Source organism: Rhinoderma darwinii, chromosome 3 (assembly GCF_050947455.1).
Source record: "Rhinoderma darwinii isolate aRhiDar2 chromosome 3, aRhiDar2.hap1, whole genome shotgun sequence".
In the NCBI taxonomy this organism is placed as follows: Eukaryota; Metazoa; Chordata; class Amphibia; order Anura; family Rhinodermatidae; genus Rhinoderma; species Rhinoderma darwinii.
In genome coordinates this window covers 411,410,669-411,417,240 of record NC_134689.1, presented here as the reverse complement: position 1 = coordinate 411,417,240, position 6,572 = coordinate 411,410,669, and the positions used below count along the sequence as shown (strand labels likewise).

General features: G+C 39.3%; 1 non-coding gene across 1 annotated transcript; it reads left to right on the top strand.

The window, feature by feature from the left end:
* The first annotated feature begins 289 nt into the window (after positions 1-289).
* TRNAW-CCA (transfer RNA tryptophan (anticodon CCA)) lies at positions 290-361 on the top strand. The gene has a single exon. It is a non-coding gene; the product is annotated as a tRNA-Trp (tRNA).
* Positions 362-6,572: the final 6,211 nt, after the last annotated feature.

Below are 6,572 nucleotides of genomic sequence, written 5' to 3'. Positions count from 1 at the left end.
TGCAGTGTACGGAGCCGGAAGCAGTTGGCTCCGTACATTGCATAGCGGCCATGCTGCAGTACTGCAGCTCGGCCACTATTCCGTGACCAGAGAGATCTGCTTCCGGCATGGATATCTGGTGCCCAGAGGCATCAGTAGCAGCTGATAGGTGCGGGGTCCGGGTGACGGACCCTCACCGACTGTATACTTATGACCTATCCGGTGGATAGGTCATCAGTCGTCCAGTAGTGGATAACCCCTTTAATTTCTTAAACTATGTGCTGGTAGCTGAAAACAACTATGAATACCTGGCCTTGTGGCGCAACGGTAGCGCGTCTGACTCCAGTTCAGAAGGTTGCGTGTTCAAATCACGTCAGGGTCATGAGCTCTTTTTTTATTACATTACTTTTGAATTTGGATAAAATTGATGATAAAACAAAAAATCAATACTCATCTGTTCAATCCCACACCGTTCTAGCGCTGCTTCTCTGGTGGACCCCACAGGTCTTTGTTGATTTTTCCCGCAGGGATGTCTTTCTATTATTGCATGTGACCTCTGCAGCCAATCACTGACCTCCGTTTTCTCATGCCATTCCTGCTTACATCACCGCAGAGGCCAATGATTGGTTGCAGCGGTTACGTGTAAGAATGGCATGTCATCGCTGCAGGGAAATCAACAAATACCTGTGGAGTGCAACAGCGCAGCAGCGCTGGAGCCCTGAGGGATTAAACAGTTGAGTATTTTTATTTTATCAACTTTACTGCTTTGTCCAAAAAAATGTAAATCCCATTTAACAAGCTAAATTCAACCAATTTTTTTTACTAGATTAGACTCCTTTTCTAGAAATGGCGCCAACCTTGTCAGTGTTCTGTGTCTTATATTGCAGCTTAGTCCCATTTAACTATTTCCTATACTATGCTCTGACTGATGTCCTGTTAATGGTAATAAATATAGCAGCAGTTAATATTTTTGAATAATCAAATTGATTAGGCCTCATTCACACAGAGTTTTTTGGAAACCGCGTCGGAAACCAAGCCAGAAAATGGCCGAAATCGCCTCCCATTGATTTCAATGGGAGACGGAGGCGTTTTTTTTCCCACCGGCGAAAAGAAACGCTCGCGGGAAAAAGAAGCAACATGCTCTTTGTTCAGGCGTTTCTATCTCTGACCTCCCATTGAGATCAATGGGGGGGGGGAGAGAAACGCTTTTCGCTGCGTTTTTTGCCTGCGTCACTTAATTGCTGCAGCCTAAAAACACAGTGAAAAACGGCACAAAAAAAACAAGTGCAAAAAAGTGCAAAGAGTACAGGCAGGTCAAAATCTTTCTGCCTGCTAAAAAACTGTGTGAACAAACCCTTAAGGTTTTCCAGGAAAAAAACAAAAGTTTATTCTGCAAAAAGTGATAACATGTCTCTGTTTACTTACCATTACAATTCCTTTGCCGCTGTCCCGCAGCCCTTCCCAAATGCCCACAGTCGTTTGACGGCAGGCGGTGCAAGTCCTGAATCTACTGTAGAAAAAGCTTGTAAGCACTCCAGTCAGCGTTCATTCTCTAAGGCCGGGCTGTTACTATCAGCTCCTGTATTTTGAGAAGCCTGCTAAATACAGCTGGGATCAGACGAAACTCAAAGGTGACTCCCTTCTTCGATCGCATCACAGGAACCTGTTATATTCTTGTATATAGGAGCGGTATTATAATAATTATATTCTTGTATGTAGGTGGCAATATTATAGTAGTTATATTCTTGTATATAGGGGGCAGTATTATAGTAGTTATATTCTTGTATACAGGGAGCAGTATTATAGTAGTTATATTGTTGTACATAGAGGGCAGTATTATAGTAGTTATATTCTTGTATATAGGGAGCAGTATTAAAGTAGTTATATTCTTGTATATAGGAGGCAGTATTATAGTAGTTATATTCTTGTATATAGGAGCAGTATTATAGTAGTTATATTCTTGTATATAGGAGGCAGTATTATAGTAGTTATATTCTTGTATATAGGAGGCAGTATTATAGTAGTTATATTCTTGTATATAGGGGGCAGTATTATAGTAGTTATATTCTTATATATAGGGGGCAGTATTATAGTAGTTATATTCTTGTACATAGGGACAGTATTATAGTAGTTATATTCTTGTATATAGGAGCAGTATTATAGTAGTTATATTCTTGTATATAGGGGCAGTATTATAGTCGTTATATTCTTGTATATAGGAGCAGTATTATAGTAGTTATATTCTTGTATATAGGGGCAGTATTATAGTAGTTATATTCTTGTATATAGGGGCAGTATTATAGTAGTTATATTCTTGTATATAGGGGCAGTATTATAGTAGTTATATTCTTGTATATAGGGGGCAGTATTATAGTAGTTATATTCTTGTATATAGGGAGCAGTATAAGGGCGGGTTCACACATAGCGGAATTTCACTTAAATTCCGCTGCGGACACTCCGCAGCGTTAATCCGCAGCGGAGCCGTTTCTCCATTGACTTTCACTTTAATTTAGCAGTGTTCGTTTACACGATGCGTACAATTCCGCTGCGGAGCATAGGCTGCGGAGCGGAATTTGGTGTCCGCAGCATGCTCTGTCTGTTGCGGAGCAGTGGCGGACTGGTTGCGGACTCATGGCGGAATTTCTCCATTGACTTCAATGGAGAGTCAAAATTCCGCAATGAAGTCCGCAGATCTTATGTGTGCTGCGGAGCGTATTGTTTTTACTACCATGACATTTCTTCATTCTGGCTGGACCTATGTATTTCTAGGTCTACAGCCAGACTGAGGAAGTCAATGGGGCTCCCGTAATGACGGGAGCGTTGCTAGGAGACGTCTGTAATTAGTCACTGTCCAGGGTGCTGAAAGAGTTACGCGATCGGCAGTAACTGTTTCTGCACCCGGGACAGTGACTACCGATCTCAATATACATGTATCTGTAAAAAAAAATATAAGTTCATACTTACCGAGAACTCCCTGCGTCTGTCTCCAGTCCGGCCTCCCAGGATGACGTTTCAGTGTAAGTGACGGCTGCAGCCAATCACAGGCCAAGCACAGGCTGCAGCGGTCACATGGACTGGAGCGTCATCCAGGGAGGTCGGGCCGGATGCCGAAAGAGGGACGCGTCACCAAGACAACGGGCGGTAAGTATGAATTTCTTTGACTTTCACTAGGGAAAGTGCTGTCCCTTCTCTCTATCCTGCACTGAATAGGGAGAAGAGAAGCACTTTTCCTGCAGTCCGCAGCGGCCAGTCCGCATCAATTTTCTGCACATTTTGTGCAGATCCGCTGCAGAATCTGCAACGCAGATTCTGTGCGGCATTGATGCGGACAGTTGCGGAGGAATTCCGCCATGTGTGGTCATGCCCTTAAAGTAGTTATATTCTTGTATATAGGAGGCAGTATTATAGTAGTTATATTCTTGTATATAAGAGCAGTATTATAGTAGTTATATTCTTGTATATAGGGGCAGTATTATAGTAGTTATATTCTTGTATATAGGGGGCAGTATTATAGTAGATATATTCTTGTATATAGGAGCAGTATTATAGTAGTTATATTCTTGTATATAGGAGGCAGTATTATAGTAGTTATAGTCTTGTATATAGGGGGCAGTATTATAGTCGTTATATTCTTGTATATAGGAGCAGTATTATAGTAGTTATATTCTTGTACATAGGGGGCAGTATTATAATAATTATATTCTTGTATATAGGTGGCAGTATTATAGTAGTTATATTCTTGTATATAGGGGGGCAGTATTATAATAATTATATTCTTGTATATAGGTGGCAGTATTATAGTAGTTATATTCTTGTATATAGGGGGGCAGTATTATAGTAGTTATATTCTTGTATACAGGGAGCAGTATTATAGTAGTTATATTCTTGTATATAGGGGCAGTATTATAGTAGTTATATTCTTGTATATAGGGGCAGTATTATAGTAGTTATATTCTTGTATATAGGAGGCAGTATTATAGTAGTTATATTCTTGTATATAGGGGGCAGTATTATAGTAGATATATTCTTGTATATAGGAGCAGTATTATAGTAGTTATATTCTTGTGTTATAGGGGGCAGTATTATAGTAGTTATATTCTTGTATATAGGGGGCAGTATTATAGTAGATATATTCTTGTATATAGGGGACAGTATTATAGTAGATATATTCTTGTATATAGGAGTAGTATTATAGTAGTTATATTCTTGTATATAGGAGGCAGTATTATAGTAGTTATATTCTTGTATATAGGGGGCAGTATTATAGTCGTTATATTCTTGTATATAGGAGCAGTATTATAGTAGTTATATTCTTGTACATAGGGGGCAGTATTATAATAATTATATTCTTGTATATAGGAGCAGTATTATAGTATTTATATTCTTGTATATAGGGGGACAGTATTATAGTAGTTATATTCTTGTATACAGGGAGCAGTATTATAGTAGTTATATTCTTGTATATAGGAGCAGTATTATAGTAGTTATATTCTTGTATATAGGGGCAGTATTATAGTAGTTATATTCTTGTATATAGGGGGCAGTATTATAGTAGTTATATTCTTGTATATAGGGGGGCAGTATTATAGTAGTTATATTCTTGTATATAGGGGCAGTATTATAGTAGTTATATTCTTGTATATCGGTGCAGTATTATATTAGTTATATTCTTGTATATAGGAGCAGTATTATAGTAGTTATATTCTTGTATATAGGAGGCAGTATTATAGTAGTTATATTCTTGTATATAGGGGGCAGTATTATAGTAGTTATATTCTTATATATAGGGGGCAGTATTATAGTAGTTATATTCTTGTACATAGGGACAGTATTATAGTAGTTATATTCTTGTATATAGGAGCAGTATTATAGTAGTTATATTCTTGTATATAGGGGCAGTATTATAGTAGTTATATTCTTGTATATAGGAGGCAGTATTATAGTAGTTATATTCTTGTATATAGGGGGCAGTATTATAGTAGTTATATTCTTATATATAGGGGGCAGTATTATAGTAGTTATATTCTTGTACATAGGGACAGTATTAGGGCGGGTTCACACATGGCGGATTTTCACTTAAATTCCGCTGCGGACACTCCGCAGCGTTAATCCGCAGCGGAGCCGTTTCTCCATTGACTTTCACTTTAATTTCGCAGTGTTCGTTTACACGATGCGTACAATTCCGCTGCGGAGCATAGGCTGCGGAGCGGAATGTGGTGTCCGCAGCATGCTCTGTCTGTTGCGGAGCAGTGGCGGACTGGTTGCGGACTCATGGCGGAATTTCTCCATTGACTTCAATGGAGATTCTAAGTTCCGCAATGAAGTCCGCAGCTGTCATGCACATGTTATGTGTGGTGCGGAGCGTATTGGTTTTTTAACATGACATTTCTTCATTCTGGCTGGACCTATGTATTTCTAGGTCTACAGCCAGACTGAGGAAGTCAATGGGGCTCCCGTAATGACGGGAGCGTTGCTAGGAGACGTCAGTAAATAGTCACTGTCCAGGGTGCTGAAAGAGTTACGCGATCGGCAGTAACTGTTTCTGCACCCGGGACAGTGACTACCGATCCCAATATACATGTATCTGTAAAAAAACATATAAGTTCATACTTACCGAGAACTCCCTGTTTCTGTCTCCAGTCCGGCCTCCCAGGATGACGTTTCAGTGGAAGTGACGGCTGCAGCCAATCACAGGCCAAGCACAGGCTGCAGCGGTCACATGGACTGGCGCGTCATCCAGGGAGGTCGGGCTGGATGCCGAAGGAGGGACGCGTCATCAAGACAACGGGCGGTAAGTATGAATTTCTTTTACTTTCACTAGGGAAAGTGCTGTCCCTTCTCTCTATCCTGCACTGATAGGGAGAAGGGAAGCACTTTTCCTGCAGTCCGCAGCGGCCAGTCCGCATCAATTTTCTGCACATTTTGTGCAGATCCGCAGCCGTAATCCGCAACCCGGATTAGGTGCGGCATTGATGCGGACAGTTGCGGAGGAATTCCGCCATGTGTGGTCATGCCCTTATAGTAGTTATATTCTTGTATATAGGAGCAGTATTATAGTAGTTATATTCTTGTATATAGGGGCAGTATTATAGTAGTTATATTCTTGTATATAGGGGGCAGTATTATAGTAGTTATATTCTTGTATATAGGGGCAGTATTATAGTAGTTATATTCTTGTATATAGGAGCAGTATTATAGTAGTTATATTCTTGTATATAGGAGGCAGTATTATAGTAGTTATATTCTTGTATATAGGGGCAGTATTATAGTAGTTATATTCTTGTATATAGGGGCAGTATTATAGTAGTTATATTCTTGTATATAGGAGGCAGTATTATAGTAGTTATATTCTTGTATATAGGGGGCAGTATTATAGTAGATATATTCTTTTATATAGGAGCAGTATTATAGTAGTTATATTCTTGTATTATAGGGGGCAGTATTATAGTAGTTATATTCTTGTATATAGGGGGCAGTATTATAGTAGATATATTCTTGTATATAGGGGACAGTATTATAGTAGATATATTCTTGTATATAGGAGCAGTATTATAGTAGTTATATTCTTGTATATAGGAGGCAGTATTATAGTA